This window comes from Mauremys reevesii, unplaced genomic scaffold (genome assembly GCF_016161935.1).
Source record: "Mauremys reevesii isolate NIE-2019 unplaced genomic scaffold, ASM1616193v1 Contig48, whole genome shotgun sequence".
Classification (NCBI taxonomy): Eukaryota; Metazoa; Chordata; order Testudines; family Geoemydidae; genus Mauremys; species Mauremys reevesii.
Window position 1 is genome coordinate 119,891 of NW_024100860.1, and position 15,725 is coordinate 135,615.

General features: G+C 42.3%; 1 long non-coding RNA gene across 1 annotated transcript; it reads right to left on the minus strand.

Annotated features, from left to right (window-relative positions):
- Window positions 1-10,506: 10,506 nt before the first annotated feature.
- Window positions 10,507-14,615, minus strand: LOC120394289. The gene is made up of 3 exons (XR_005592240.1): window positions 14,375-14,615; window positions 12,989-13,119; window positions 10,507-10,642 (listed from the first exon to the last, which is right to left on the minus strand). It is a non-coding gene; the product is annotated as an uncharacterized LOC120394289 (long non-coding RNA).
- Between the last annotated feature and the right edge of the window lie 1,110 nt (window positions 14,616-15,725).

Sequence of the window (15,725 nt, forward strand, 5' to 3'; positions counted from 1 at the left end):
GGCCCAGTGCGGCCCGGCCGAAGTCGGGCAGCGGCGGGCCCAGTCGGGCCGGCCCGGCCGGGTCGGGCCCGGCCGGCCCGGTCGGGCCGGCCGGCCCGGCCGAAGTCGGTCGTGGTCCTGGCAGAGTGGACCCGGTCCCCAGGCAGTGTGGTAAGGGGGCAGGGAGGGGTGGGTTGTGGGGGTGGATAGGGGTCAGGGCAGTCAGGAAAGAGCAGGGTTGGATGAGGTGGTGGGGGCACTCAGGGACAGAGAGAAGGGGTAGTTGTATGGGGTAGGGGTTCGGGGGGGCCATTGAGAATGAGAGGAGGGGTTGGGTGGGGCGGCAAGGGGCAGTCAGGGGACAGGGAAGGGGGGGATGGGTCAGGGGTCTTGGAGTGTGTGTGTTAAGGAACATGAGGGGTTGGATGGGGCGACCCCCACGGAGGGGAAGGAGGAACCCGTTGTTAAAATTTTGGAGGAGGAGGAACCCGTTGTTAAAAATTTGGCAGCTCATCACTGGTTCAAGGGGCAGAGTTTAAGGGGTCAAGGGAGTGCGGTTAGGGTTTGTTTCATGGTATACTACTTATACTACTCAGGTTTACTGTACCATACAGTTTTGTCTTGTTCATTTTGATCAGGTAGTTTTTGTGTGCTCAAGGAACATCTGCCTTGGTGTGTGTTGAGATTCTCCATCAAGTTCTCAGCAACAGCTTGTGTGTTTTGCTTCTTCATGCAAAGAGGAGATCTTGAACTAGATTCCATGGGTTCAATAGCTGTTTCTGCTTGGCACTGCTGAGTATCATCTACCTGCAACACAAAGAAAAAAATTCTCATGCTTTAGTGGTATTGGAGAACCTTGTTAATTACCAGCAGGAAGTGAAAGACCCATTCCAAGCGACTGAATAATATGAATTAGCAGACACACGCTAAAAGCAAGAATCTTCAATGTTTATAGTTATCACTCTGAAAATACAACAGCGCTATGCAGAATGCTTTACAGCAACTACCTACTCCTCACCATGTTCAAGATAGAATGGGCATTATCATCCATGCTTTACAAATCACAAGTCACATAATTTAACAAGGTATAGGCAAAGCTAAGGAGTAGTACACAGGAGTTCCTTGTCTAGTCTCTTCTTGCTCAATCACTAATCTGCAGAACTGTATTTTGAGATATGTAATTTAAGTTTAATTACTGATATTTCATAATGAATTTGTAAATGTCCTATAGTTTATTCTGTAAATATGATAGCACTTGAAAAAGTTGTTTAGTCCTGAAGCATTTACATTGGCCTGCAGAGGATATCCTGTCAGACGTATTATGAAATATTCAGGAGAATGTCATGTCATTCTAAATATTTAACATAACCTTCACAATATGTTTGTTGTGATGGTCAACACTAACTTTGTAAAACTGTTGAAAAATTTCACAATGTGTACACCTTTGGGGTTCTCTCAAATTCCAGTCCCCACTGCTATTACAATCGTCCTTGTCTCTGCACTCCCTGCACTCCCCACCAAATTCTGACATGATTTTAGCATCAGTTAGCTAAAACTTCAGTAGTTATATATGTGTGCTTCATGACAATTGAAATCCTGAATGCCAAAGCTTCTGATAGTCTAGGTAATTGGCCCCAATTCTCATCCCATTTACACTGATGTGGGTCCTGTGTGAGAGGTGAGCATCAGGGCTTATCCTTCTAGTGCCAGCAAAAACAGAATTGTTACCAACATATATTACTGGCAAAGCTAATAGGACCATTTATTATTAAGGGTACCTGACTCCTCCCATTACAAGAAGACCCTGTTTTCTGCTGCTTCTAACTTTACAAACTTTAATTGCTTGGGCTGAAATTTTCAGGGGTGGGGACAGAGTGGAACCAACCTGATCTCCTTCTTTGAGATGGTAACAGATTTTTAGACAAAGGAAGCGCAGTGGATCTAATTTACCTCGATTTCAGTAAGGCACTTGATACGGTTCCACGAGAAGTTATTCGTTAAATTGGAAAAGATGGGGATCAAGATGAAAATTGAAAGGTGGATAAGGAACTGGTTAAAGGGGAGACTACAACAGGTCATACTGAAAGGTGAACTGTCAGGCTGGAAGGAGGTTACTAGTGGAGTTCCTCAGGGATCGGTTTTGGGACCAATCTTATTTAATCTTTTTATTACTGACTTTGGAACAAAAGTGGGAATGTGCTAATAAAGCTGGGAGGTATTGCTAACACAGAGAAGGACCAGGATATCACACAGGAAGATCTGGATATCACACAGGAAGATCTGGATGACCCTGTAAACTGGAGTAATAGAAATAGGATGAAATTTAACCGTGAAAAGTGCAAGGTCATGCATTTAGGGATTAAGAACAAGAATTTTGGTTATAAATTGGGGGCATCATTTGGAAGTAACAGAGGAGGAGAAGGACCTTGAAGTATTGGTTGATCACAAGATGACTATGAGCTGCCAATGTGATATGGCCATGAAAAAAGCTAATGCGGTTTTAGGATGCATCAGGTGAGATATTTCCAGTAAAGATAAGGAGGGTTAGTACCGTTATACAAGGCACTGGTGAGACCTCATCTGGAATATTTTGTGCAGTTCTGGTCTCCCATGTTTAAGAAGGATGAATTCAAACTAGAACAGGTACAGAGAAAGGCTACTAGGATGATCCAAGAAATGGAAAACCTGTCTTATGTAAGGAGACTCAAAGAGCTTGGCTTGTTTAGCCTAATCAAAAGAAGGCTGAGGGGAGATCTGATTGCTCTTTATAAATATATCAGAAGGATAAATATCAGGGAGGGAGAGGAATTATTTAAGCTTCGTACCAATGTGGACACAAGAACAAATGGATATAAACTGGACACTAGGACGTTTAGAGTTGAAATTAGACGAAGGTTTCTAACCATTAGAGGAGTGAAATTCTGGAACAGCCTTCCAAGGGAGTAAGCGGGGGCAAAAGACATATCTGGCTTCAAGACTAAGCTTGATAAGTTTATGGAGGAGCGGTATGATGGGATAGCCTAATTTTGGCAATTAATTTGGCAATTGATCTTTGATTATTAGCAGGTAAATATGCCCAGTGGTCTGTGATGTGATGTTAGATGGGGTGGGATCTGAGTTACTACAGAGAATTCTTTCCTGGGTGTCTGGCTGGTGAGTCTGGCCCACATGCTCAGGGTTTAACTGATTGCCATATTTGGGGTCGGGAAGGATTTTTCCTCCAGGGCAGATTGGCAGAGGCCCTGGAGGTTTTCACCTTCCTCTGCAGCATGGGGCATGGGTCACTTGCTGGAGGATTCTCTCACCTGGAGGTCTTTAAACCACGATATGAGGACTTCAGTAACTCAGACACAGGTTAGGGGTTTGTTACAGGAGTGGGTGGGTGACATTCTGTGGCCTGCGTTGTGCAGGAGGTCAGGCTAGATGATCAGAATGGCCCCTTCTGACCTTAAAGTCTATGAGTCTAAGAGAACTGGGGCTGGCTGAGCAGGAGATTGGGCCAACAAGCCTTAATTCCACCATATCACGAATTTTTGAGTGCTTTTGCGTGTAATCCATATATGCACGCACACCCCTGCTCTAGGCATCCAGGCCTTTCAAGAAATAATCAAATATTTGGGATGAGCATTAAAGTGGGAAGATTGACCTCATTCCCATTTACCAAGTTAATGAGCACTTGGCATGAGATCACAGATTTGATCATACCAACAATTTTAAGTTTACCATTATGCCCAGATCTTTGTTATGTGCCAAGCTTTATTCATTTTATTTACATTGATGACCTTGTCTTCACTATATTCATGGCAGATATAAAGGAGGCATGAATAACACGGCATATCTTCAAACTCACTTGGAGAGATAAATACATTATGTGGATTTCCCAGGCCCTGCACATTCAGATACATTTTGACGATCAGTTACCTTTGGTGATTTGCTGCCACCAGCTGTCGGTTTAGAGATCTTGGCAAAATTAGCTGACCTGCCTTTGTAAACGTTGGCCATATGGTGACAAATTTTGGCTTTGAGCAGCAAGGCGGGCACTGGTCTTTAGGTTTAGCGCTGTTCTGCATAAAACACAGGGTTAGTTTTCCCAGTAGGAATATCAGCAAAGCCTGAAAAATAAACAACAGCCATTAACCACAGTTGATTAAATTACTTTATTGTTCCAATCAATCTGATCTTGCTCAATTCAAGATGGAGATGACAACGGGTAATAATTTAAGAAAGTAAAATGGCATTTACTCACTGAATAACAGAATGGGGGAATTATTAGGACTATCTTGCGTTCCTAGCATTTTATAGGTGAACTCAGGCAAGGGTGTGGATCTGTGTAACAGCAACTCTACTAAAATGGCAAAAAGAGTTTTCCCCAAGCAAATGTTCTCTTTTTCCTTTAAAGGGACACCATTAACTGGAAAATCATTTCCATCTGAAAACGATGTCTCTCCTATTGTTCTACATAGAGCCGGCCAGAGGGAGACAATTTTGTTTTGCGACCCCTTTCGAGCTTTCAGAATTTGTTTTTATTCTAGATTGGAATGAAAACATAAGCCTTTCAAATGCTTTCATAAAATGAAATTGAATCAAAAAACATCAGGCTTTCAATTTGGGGGTCTCCCTCCCTGCTCAGCAAAAACTTTGTCCGAATCAATACATCTCCGTAATACATTTCGGTTTTGACAATGCAGCACATTTCAATGAAAAAACATTTAGTTAAAAATGTTTAAGCAAAAATTTCCCCCCTTCCTATCAACCAGAAGAAAAAGGTGTTTTATAATGGGAATGGCTGGGCCTAGAATCCCTCTCTTGCAACCTATATGAGGCTGGATTTGGCCAATGATGTCCACGTTTTACAATGCTTCCAAGTCACACCTATGACAACACGATTATTTAGATAGCGTGCGTGCACACTCCCCACAATGTGGACCATTCTCCTCTAAAGAAGTAACAATTACCTTTTCTGACCACCTCTGGGAGTCCGTCTGGCTCATACTCTGGCTCGTTGTCCTGGGTCAGTGAATGTAGGTAGATGGCAACCTCATCAGCACCTGACCAAGGGAAAGAGTCGTTACCTGTACAAATAACTTTAAGGAGACTCTGGAAAGATGTGTTTAGAATGCAATGATCTCAATCATTCATTTGTTAATTAAGTACCTAAGACGTGTGCTTGTGCAACCACAGTCAACTATAGCAGAGCTTCAGAAACTATACTGATTTATGAGGATCTGGCCCCTCATCTGAATCAAATGTAATAATGGAGGTTTTGAAAACATGTGTTCTAAATAAATGCATTAAGGTTAGAAACAGGATCATGATTAAGGCTATGTTTTAGTCGTGGGTATTTTTAGTAAAAGTCATGGACAGGTCACGGGCAATAAACAAAAGTCAGGGCCCGTGACCCCTCCATGACTTTTACTAAAAATACCTGGGACTAAATCTTACCGCCTGGGAGAGGATGCTCCTGAAGACTGCTGGGGAGTGGAGAGAGAGCAGGGCAATGCTGGTGCTGGGGAAGGGGTGGCTCAGGGCCCCACCACCACGAGTCCCAGACTGCTGCTCCAGGGACCGTGCCTGGGGCTGACTGAGCAACGGCCAGCGCGGCTGGCTCCTGTGCTTACCCAGCTGCTGAGATCCTGGGATCAGCTGCACCAGCACTGCAAAATTCACAGAGGTCACAGAAACCGTGACTTCCAGGAATGATTTGCAGCCTTACAATCATTCTAGTATAGCATTTCCTTCTTCAACTACCCCATACTTGGCTTGTGCTCCTTTAAGAGAGCATTATGGTCAACAATTTGTTTCAGCAACATTTCTTTTCCTTCCCCAGCTGCTTACAGGATTGCATCCATGTCTTCAGTTTACTGTCAGCGAATCCATTTTGCTTCTTCAGTTGAACTAAAGCCTTCAGATTGTCTAGCTATAAAATAAAAAATTAGTTGCTAATAGGAAAATTCATTCTTCTGTCTAAGCATTATACTCTCACTAATGGCATCTCACCTGCCATTAAAAGTTCAGTGCAACTAAAAATCCAAACAAAAGTTATAATATGAATTTGTACAGTAGAGTTCACTTAGTAATATACAATTGAATTCTAGCAGCTTCTAATTCCAACAGAGAAACATTAAAGTCATGTTTATTGGAAAGCTACGTGTGTGTAGATTTCCTTGATAGAAAATCATAATCTAAATATAATATTCAAAATAACCAAATGACAGAACCCGGCCGAAAAGCATGTGGTCCAGGCATGTTTGTCCACCTTATGTGCATTGGGGTGCCAAAATAAATGGATGGTAGATATCTGGCAGCCTTATAAAACGCACTTCAGGATAATGTAAATATCAAGCACAGTGCTCCATCAGCTGGGCATGGGTGAGTACTGTAACTCAATGCCTGCTTGCCACAATACCGGCTCCACACTGTGCTACATGAGTGCTTTTGATGTGTTTATTTCTGAAGCGAGAGCATAGAACTACAGTCCCTCATTCACCATAAATGGAAGTAGAAACAGATTGCAGACTAGAAAATGCAGAGGAATTGATAAGAAAAATTCACCTAGATGGACAGGTTTAAAAACTTTTCCCCTTCTGCTTGGCAGTAAACACCCAACCTATCGTGTTACAAATAAAACTTCATATAGTCATTACCAGAATTTCTCTTTGCAGTGGCACATGGAATTGTTCACATGCCTATCTAAATTATTAGCAAGAATAGTGCTGTCATAAGAAGAATCACTTCATTAATAATTTAGATGGAAATTCTGCATACATCAGAACTGATGTGCTCTCCCAAGTCGAGTGTGACATAATGAGGTAGTAAAAGCAGTTTAAAGATAACAGGGCATGTCTGCCTGGGAAGTTTCATAAGATATTAATTAATGTGTTCATTAACACGATGTTACAACATGCAGTGTAGACACTGCCCTGTTATGTTTAATATCACATCAGTCAGTTACGGTCAACCTTAGGGGCAGAGTGAAAAGACATGTTTAAACACGGTCTCATTTTGAAGTAGAGACCCTGGCAAGTAAGGTATTGTTTCCTTTGCACCATAAGTGAAACTTTACCAGAACAATGAATGAAAGTTCCTGATTGAATTCTGCCTGGATACCAAAATGTATCAGTCAGGCTAAAAAGTGTTTTTAATTTATAAGGAGGTGGGGCGCACTCAGAGGCTTGCTATGTGAAAGGGGTCAACAGGACAAAAGTTTGAAAATCACTGGGCTAAAGGATAATCTCTGCTGAACTACACTTTCCTTTTGATATCCAGGCTGTCAAACTGTAGGCAGCTCAGGTACAGATGAAATAGGGGCCCATGCGTCAAGAGAGCTGTTTTTCTGCTGGTATAGTGGAGATTCCTTAGCTATCAATCAATCATGTCCAAAAATTCCCAGAACTTCTGGCTAGTGAAGAACTAGAAGGATGATTTCAGCTCTTTCCTCTTCCCTTTATGCGAATTGTCTTGTAAAGCAGCGGATTCTTCTCGACATCTGACATTATTTCCATGGCCTCTGAGAGAAGTTCTGACCTCTGGTTACTCACTTATGTTGAAAGGGATATAAACATTCATACTTCAGAGCACAAGCCAACCTCTAACAGGAGATAGGAAGAAATTTCCCTTGTGGGTTAGTTATTCCATAACTGCCCTCTACAGGTTTCTTGAAGCTTCCTCTGAAGCAACTGATACTGGCCACCGTCAGATGACATACAGGAGACTCAATGGACCACTAGTTTGAACCCATCTGTCCATTCCTATGTTTTTGTTCCAACACTACTGAATTCTGTAAAAGTAAACTAAAAGGAAGTGTACCTGACATATTGAAAAAGCAGTACAGCACAAGGTGTGCGGTTCAGAAAGCTGGGCGCTCTTTTTTCTGAGTGACCCACCATAACCCTGGGGGCATCTTGTCTTCCAGGTATGCTCTTCACCAAGTGAGGTGTGTTCCTGTAGCAATCATACAAGGGCCAAAGTGAAAACTGGGTTGGCTTAAAGTATGTTCCTTGTACTTACCTGCCCCAAAGAGACATTTGGACAGGATCTGAGAATGGCGTGTCCACAAATGGAATTTCTGGAGACACATTGAGAAATCCCACTCAGAGGACATTACCAATGCATGGCACAGCAAACCTGGTCACGGGGGAAAACTAGCTCGGGGGTGACTGCTGCCAGGATACAATTGATGAGATGAAGTTTTGGGTCTTTGTAAATCTTTACCATAGTGGTAAATTTAGAGTCCAGGCCATGCCTATTTTAACCTGGTTGAACAATGTCCTGCACTGGATTCAGAATATTCTGATTTTGAACTCCATGGTCGTTTGAATCCTTTCTAGCAGCTGGCAAGTTGGGAATGGATCTGTTTCGCTGGTCAGGGCACAAACAGTGATGTTGTCTGTAAATGGACAGGGTTGTGTAACTTGAGACCTCAGCCTTGCTGTGATACTACCAGCCATTTAAACCTCTCAACACAGAGGATAGGTCAAAACGAAGAGTCTTGTATAGGAATTGTAAACTCTTCACACACAAATGCTCATTTTGTCTTTGTGATGCTGAAGATTTAATTGTTTGGGAAGAAAAGATTTAGGTCATCTATGTGAGCTTCTGCTTCATACTCTCCCCTCTGCATGCTAAAATAAATTTGTTAGTCTTTAAGGTGACACAAGTACTCCTGTTCTATTTGCGGATACAGACTAACACGGCTGCTACTCTGAAACCACTCTCTTCATGAATACCTTTGGTGTTGGCAGTGACCAATGGATTACTATGCCGGCTTTGACAAGGAGGTTCAGGCTTCTGTTGTCTCAGCTACTAATTTCACTGGTTCCCCAAATAGCCTTGCACTTATGAAAGTGGATGCACGGGGTATGGATGATTTTTTTCACGTTCATGAGTGTAAACAGTTTCCTTGTAGCCAGAGAGTAAGAATGCTTTGCTACAAATCACATCAAGATAGAGAAAAAATTGCCATGAAAGAATATCTTACACAACACCTCAAGGATTTGACAAGAATGTAACCCAGAGAACTCTCACACTCAAATTGAGGATCATACCCTAGAGACGATGGCCCACTTGCTTGCCACCAACTAGATTTTCCTTACTAAGTCTAAGAAATGGCCACAGTTGGAGTTTTGAAATTTGCTGTAGTGTCCTCACTCTTTTGGTCAATGGAATCTTTTGGAAGAAACCCCCTTCTGGAGGCATGGCCATGTCTCTCTCAGGTAGGACTACTGCTGCACTTAGGTTCCCCAAACTTACACATTTTCCTTATCTTTTTATATAACATTTTAGTTTAACATCTAGATTTAACCGGAAATGAATGGAATTCTTATGTGCCTCTCTTCTGGGCACACACTGGCTAAAGTGCTCTTTAATCCTTCAATGCTGAGCAAGCCTATGGAGAGGGAGAGGAGACTCCAAACTCCTTTCCTTGGTAAAGCCTGAGTCCTTGACCTGATAAACAGACAGGGACAATTCCCACTCCATTGTGACCTAAAATTTGGGTCCCCTTCCCTGCTTGAAAGAGGGTCCCAGGCTGAAAACAGAGATGAACAAACTACATTACCCTGCCACCTGAGAATGGGCTTCACAGAAGTAACACATCTCTCTGCACACCCAGATATACTCGGGGGGGAGAGAAGGGAGGCAGTGAGTCTGATACAGAGCACTCCAGGAGACCCGTATATAGGAGAAAACCACAGCAAACACATCCTAAAGTGCGTCCAGACTACCCGCCCTATCGGCGATGTAGCGATCGATTTATCGAGGATTGATATATCGCGGTTCACCTAGACCACGATATATCGATCCTGAGCAGCTCCCCATCAATTCCAGAACTCCACGGGCGGCGGCGATGGCGGAGTCGGCGGGAGCCGTGGACATCGATCCCGTGCCGTGAGGACAGAAGGTAAATAGATCTAAGATACTTCGACTTCAGCTACGCTATTTACGTAGCTGAAGTTGCGTATCTTAGATCGACACTCTCCCCCACAGTGTAGACCAGCCCTAAGGGTGGGAAGGCAAGAGAAAAGATTTAAAGACTGATGTTTATACAACCTACTCATTAATTTATGCGTATTACTTCCTTACAAAGGGACAATTCCTTTTGCCTTTGGGACCCAGCGCATACGGAGTTTCAAGTATTATTCCTGAGCAGACTATGTCGGGTTCTCATCTCCTTGAGAATCCTCATGCTCCTGATCAAGCCTTCTCACAATGGAGTAAGGAAAGGATATTGATATTGCTCTTATCCGGCATTGATAACAGAGACTGAAAATAACATGGCTTTGTGAGTTTCCGTATTGTACCATTTCAACCAAGATATAGGACAAATCATTTTAAATAGTTTCCATTTTCCCTGTCATGAACTAAGTAACGTGCTACTGATTCATTCTTTCTTTTTATTACCTTGCTCAGTTGCTCATTTTCTTGAAGCGAGTTGTTAAGTTGCTCTTGAAGTTTCTTTTGCTCTGCCTTGATGTTTACTATTTCCTTTTTTAAACAAGCCAACTCGGCTGCAGATAGATTTTGGAGATGGCGATCTCAGCTTGTTTAAGTTGCAACTCTGACTGCACTTTCTCAAGTTCCTCAGTCAAATCTTGATTTTTCCCCTCTAAATCCCAAATCTCAGCTTCTTTCTTTTCTAATTGTATTTCCTGAGACAAACTCTTCTCTATAGTAATAAAAAAAAATAAGTGCTTAATTTGTGAAAGCAAACTATGTCAAATATGCAATATTAGCTTTTATGGATAACACTATAAAATGGCAATATTGCCAATTTTCAATTTTTCACCTAGCAATACATTTTCTTAGTATTTCAGAATATAATTACTTATGTGTTCTAAAACTGCCTTTATTCCCAAACCATGACATTGGATAGCTGAGACAATTTTAGCATTGCCAGAATTCAGTTTTGCAGAAAGAACATACTGCTAGTCAAATCGCTCTATGCTTCACAATTGTAACTGTTTCTACAGCCCATCTTCACTGAGGTCCGATGGCTTGTACTCTGAAACTCATGGTTGACAGGCAACAGTACCAATGGCTAGATAAAGAATGTTGGTGCCCTATTTGTCCATTTTCCTCTCTTCAAACTCCAGCATATATAAAAATGTTCAAGGTGTTTGATGAACTGATGTATGGAGTAAAATTAAGAGACACGGGCAATACAAGAGATTTCCTGTATTGCAAAGAGAATTCTATTGAATAACACCAACTTACCATATGAAACAAGACTACGCATTCCCTTCCTACAGGGCAAGGAAAATTCAATGTCTCCAAGACCCAGAACTTGGTGAGAAGAGGAGCAGACAGAGGAAGGAAATGATACCAATCAACAGTTATTTGAAATATATCAACACCTAGGGTGGAGAAGGATTATTTAGGGTGGTGATTCAAAGAGGGTGTGGCGGGCGGTTGCCGCTCTAGCCCTGAAGGGGTTGGAACAGCCCTGCAGAGGGCTGTGGCTGGGAAAGCAGCAAGCCTGGGCTGATTGGGAGGCAGCTACAGCTGGGCCAGTCCCCAATCAGGCCACAGCTGGCCCTTATAAAAGGGCTGTGAGCCAGGCACTCAGTCAGTCTCCCTCTCGCTCTGAAGGGAGAGGGACCTGGCTGCTGGGGTACTAGAGTGAAGCAGGGCTAGGGAAAGGCCTGGAGAGCTCCAGACTGGCAACTCCCCAGGCCGCAGGGCCTTGTCCAAGTCCACAGAGGTACTGAGTTGCAGGGAAGGCAGCAGGTCCAAATCCCCAGCCAATGATGAGTGGCCATTACAGACTGCAGTCAGCCTCAGTGAAAGGGGCTAGATGGTACTGGCAGTAGCCACTGAGACAAGGTGGAGAATAGGGGTGGGGATTCCCTGGGGTGGGAGACTCAGATAGTGGATTTCTGCTGGGAGCAGGAGCCTGACGGGGAGGGCACCGGGGTCTGGGAGGGACATGGGGGCCAGTGAGGAGAGGGATAGTGACCAGCAGAGGATGCTCCAGCTAGAAATGAGCTCAGTCCCTGGATGACCAGAAGGAGGCACTGCAGGGGTGAGAGGATAGTCAGAGACTTGTTAGAGAGGAAGAACTGTCCGGGGGTTAAGGGTGACAGCCTAGGACTCTGAGCACCCACATTCAGTTATGTTTCAATTAAGCCAAGGTAGTGTTGGTTGCAGTGCACAGCTACAGCACAAACATCTTCTGACTTATTTTTTGTTCATAATTATTCCCTCCAGAAAATGGAGATAATGCTACCATTTGACACCTTAAGAACCACAGCTAGAAGATAGCGAAAGCAAGAAAATGGACTTAGAAGGCGTTACATTTTATTAGCTAGCCGAAAGTGCTGCCACTTGCCCAGAATAAGATCAAAACACAAAGCACTTATTTGGATGGCCTCATGGATTGGAGAGTGCAAAATACTGATTAAAATGGGAGCAGGACTGGGTCCATACATTTAATTTTGAAATCTCATTAAGTAAGGTTAGACTTCTACAGGGATAAGTGGGAGCAGTCTCCTTCTTTACAATGGCTATTTAGCAGAATTACCTGTTCTCTTAAACCTCAATCTGCAAATTGCATTTTCCCAACCAAATAGACAAATGTAGGGAAAAGTCAAATTAGGGCTCGGCAGGTAACATTTCACCACGTTTAAGCTTGATGGCGTCCATACACAAGCTAAAGGATAATAGTTTGAGGTATATTTGTTTGTTTGGGATTTTAAAACACAGGAGCACATTGTAGTATTTAATATGCTGACCATATAGTTCTCTTTGGGACATATTTATTCCTCATTTTAAATTGCTTTAAAACCATATAATTTTATGAGTTAGTACTATATATTTGTATAAAGAAGTTCCATCTCAGTTTGGAAAGAGAATTGCGTGTATTAACTGAAAGTTAATTTAACTATATCACACAATGGGAACTTTTTTTTCTTGGGTATTCTTCAAATCACCATTGATAATGAGGTTTAAAGAACCTGCACACTGAAGTAATAGTTTGTAACAGGATTTAAATAGGTAGAAATGTGTATCTCACTTTTCATCTCTTCCGCATAATTCTGGGTCTCCTTCAGAAACTGTTTAGCTGTTTTCAGTTCTTCTTGCAGCTGATGGATTTCTTGAGATTTTTGATCAGACTGGCAGCGAAGAAGGTTTTTCCTCCATTTCCTACAACAAAACATTAGTTACAAAACAGTTGATTAAGTCAATAAACTGAGAGTAGTGTGATGTGGAATACTACCCATCTGAGTCCCATGAAGACTCTGGAAACATATACATGAGTTAGGAACACAAACGGCACTCTTGGCAGTCCTCAGAGGGCAGACAATCCTTTTGGGACGTCTCCCAGCTGGCACAGATCACAGCCGTACTTAGGTGGCTCAGGATATGGAACCAGGGAGCTGCAACCAGTTCTCTGGTGCCTGCCTATAGCAGATCTTGACACAGGATAGAATTCAGCCCACAAAAACTGAGCGTCAGTGAAGTTAAGTGACTTGCCCAAAGCCACAGAGGAGTCAGTATCAGAACACAGGAGAACTTTCCAGTTCTGGCTCCTGTTCTCAGACCACCCATCTCTCAGTGTGGATGAGTCAAATATATGACGTTGCTCTTGGGAGCAAGATAGCATGAGAGGTAAAGTATTATTAGTCAGTAATACCTGGTGGCTCGGGATAGTACATTTTCTAAGCATCTTTTTTTCCAAATATTTTAAGAAAAGTTAAAATACCCCATACAACTATGTCCTACCTGGGAACTGAAATAAAAGTTATTTCTAAGAAACTAACTCCTTCCACCCAACTCCTGCATTGCTGGGTAACAGATGGCATGGCACTGGTGGGACTCTACTGGAAGCAAGCCATCATTTCTTCATCTACTTACTACGAGCAGATGGGCACCAGTGCGCAGAAGCCAAATTCAAGAAAAGGGAGGGTCTGGATGGAAAACAAATTAAAACCTTGCCGACACAGCAAGTCTGTATTTTCAGCTATTTAAACAAGTCACCCAAAGAACATAACTAAAACCGTTGATGCTTCTAGTTATTTTCCTTTTGTCTCACAACCTTCTAGTCCAAACTGTCCAACTGCTATACCGTAACAAACACACACACACACACACACACACTCTATCAATCATTCTAAAAGACACAGGTGTCAAGCGACAACATTTTCAGACAATGCTGATGTATGACAAATGTTTCAAAGCTGTATGAATTCTCAGCTTCCTGTGTTCAAAATATCAACAAAATTCAAAGGGGTTTAAATGGCTGAAACGCCCAGCCCTCTTGCTGTGACTCAGTACAAGTGGCTCTGATTAGAAGCATTCAACAAAAGCTGGAACCAACAACCTAACATAGCTGCAAAAAAATCCCATGCTCTGATGCAGGACGTTCACAAAACTATTTACAAGAAATGCATTCTCCTACCTTAATCTGGTAAGGCTACATCCCATCATTTGTATTTACAATTTGGCCTCAATCGCATAGGCCATCATTAACTCTTGCTTGAATCATCGCAATCCAATGTATTTAGACTTGAATGCTTCTGCCCTGCAAAATCTGCAAGAGTTACAGAACACAGCAGCACACCTCCTCAGTAATACAGGTTCACTTGAGTACATCAGTCCTATGTTTCACTCACTCCGCTCATTCCCCAACAGAACACTGAATCAAATCTCGGTCTTTATTTTCAAAGCTGTAAAGGAAATGGGCCCAATATACCATTTACTCTCTCAGACTTCAGTAGCTGTGTTCCTCAGGAACAACTGTCTACACATCAGAAGTAAAACTAGCAGATGCAGCAGACAGGGCTTTTTCAGGAGCTGGCCCAATACTATGAAATTCACTCCTGCAAAAACTTAGAATGACAACTAACATCACCATTTTTCGTATTTACACTCCCCGCGCCCGCTCCCGCCCTCCACACTTTGCCCTCTGGGACAGTGATTTTCAACCTCTTTTCCACTTGCAGACCCTAGAAAATTTCAAATGGAGGTGCAGACCTCTTTGGAAATCTTAGATATAGTCTGTGGACCCCCACAGGCCACGGCTTGAAAACCACTGTTCCGTTGTAACGACAACCTTTGAGAACTCCTTAGACAGTCTGCAAACTCCCAGAGGTCTGTGCACCACAGGTTGAAAACTGCTCTGGGGGATATGGGAGAAATAGAAACCTCAAATAACAGATGCTAGTCACTTAACTATTCTTAACTCTGGAAAGCATTCAGATACAACAGCAATTGGCACAATAGAAGAACTTAAAAAAACCTAGTCGCTGATGTTGCTTCTCGACTATTTTGAGTTCTCTTCCCTTTCATTTTCCTTCTAATGCCAAATTAAAGGAAAAATCTTTTAATCTACAATCAAGGTTTTTTAAAAATCAAAAGTTACAGCCAGATGCTTTTTGTGTAAATTGGAATAACTTTACTGATTTCAATGGAGCTATGCTGATATATGCCAGAGCAGGATCTGGCTTCATAGTTAAATTTTGTTGATAATGCTAGTCTATAGTCCTTGAAAAGTTAAAATGTATAAATCATTTGGGGGATTTTCTCTTGCTTTAAATTGATTGTGTGACCAAAAATGTACCCACTCCTCCATGAAATCTTAGAATTAGGCAAAACACACTTATACTTAGGAAGCAGCTACTGATTCTAGAAGTTCCAAATGAACTCAGATATTTAATATATTCTATTTTTTAGGACTAAACAAAGAGTCTCTTGAACCATACTACATAATTAGATTAAACAAATAATTCCATATGAACTGTAACCCTATC